This window comes from Limanda limanda, chromosome 5 (assembly GCF_963576545.1).
Source record: "Limanda limanda chromosome 5, fLimLim1.1, whole genome shotgun sequence".
NCBI lineage: Eukaryota > Metazoa > Chordata > Actinopteri > Pleuronectiformes > Pleuronectidae > Limanda > Limanda limanda.
Window position 1 is genome coordinate 316,675 of NC_083640.1, and position 957 is coordinate 317,631.

Below are 957 nucleotides of genomic sequence, written 5' to 3' on the forward strand. Positions count from 1 at the left end.
CACACCGACACGCAAACACACGTGTATACACACACACACACACACGTGTATACACACACACACGCGCACACACACACGTGTATACACACACACGTGTATAGACTAAACCTCACACACACACACTGTGACCTTGTTAGCACGTTTAGCATCAAGTGATCTAGTCGCGTTTCTTCATCTGATAGTGACGTGAGTTATTACAACAGCAGCTGTGTGTGTGTGTGTGAGTCTGTGTGTGAGTGTGTATCGGGGTTTGTAGGCTGTGTGTGTGTGTGTTGGTGTCCCTGTGTGTGAGTCTGTGTGTGTATCTCGGACTCGGTTGTGTTTTAGCAGATAACGCTGCCGTTAGCATTATGCTAACGGCAGCGTTTCCGGTTCCTCAACAACTTTAAAGTGAAATAAAAGTAAAAACATTAAACTCACCGAACAGACCGACGCACGTGAGAATCACTTCCTGATGCGTCACTGGAGCCACGCCCCTCCAGAGACCACGCATGCGCAGCAGAGTCATGGATGATCGCCATTTTGGAGACTGCGTCATAAGGCATTGCCCCCACTATCATCTATGCTCATTCCCCACTTCACTATATATATATATATATATATTTATATATATATATAACTGTATCTGCTGTTCTGTCTCCACCTCATTTAATTTCAGAGATGAACAGAATTAGATATAATATAATAAAGTGAGCAGCAGAATCACAGACCTGATCCTCATCAGACTCACCGGCCCCGACCTGTCCCAGCAGCATGAGACAACAGGGACCTGAGGACGGACCACACCATCCGGATCAGGACTCAGTTCTGACCGGACCCTCTGACCTCAGGTCTGTGGGCGGGTCCAGGTAACGACCCTCTGACCTCAGGTCTGTGGGCGGGTCCAGGTAACGACCCTCTGACCTCAGGTCTGTGGGCGGGTCCAGGTAACGACCCTCTGACCTCAGGTCTGTGGGC

At 49.0% G+C, this 957-nt stretch overlaps 1 protein-coding gene across 1 annotated transcript in view; it reads right to left on the reverse strand.

The window, feature by feature from the left end:
- The window catches only part of ddx31 (DEAD (Asp-Glu-Ala-Asp) box polypeptide 31), a 13,374-nt gene extending 12,907 nt beyond the window's left edge, over positions 1–467 (reverse strand). The window contains exon 1 of the mRNA XM_061071138.1: positions 421–467. The gene's annotated coding sequence lies outside the window, so the exon portion shown is untranslated. The remainder of the gene's footprint in view (positions 1–420) is intronic.
- Positions 468–957: the final 490 nt, after the last annotated feature.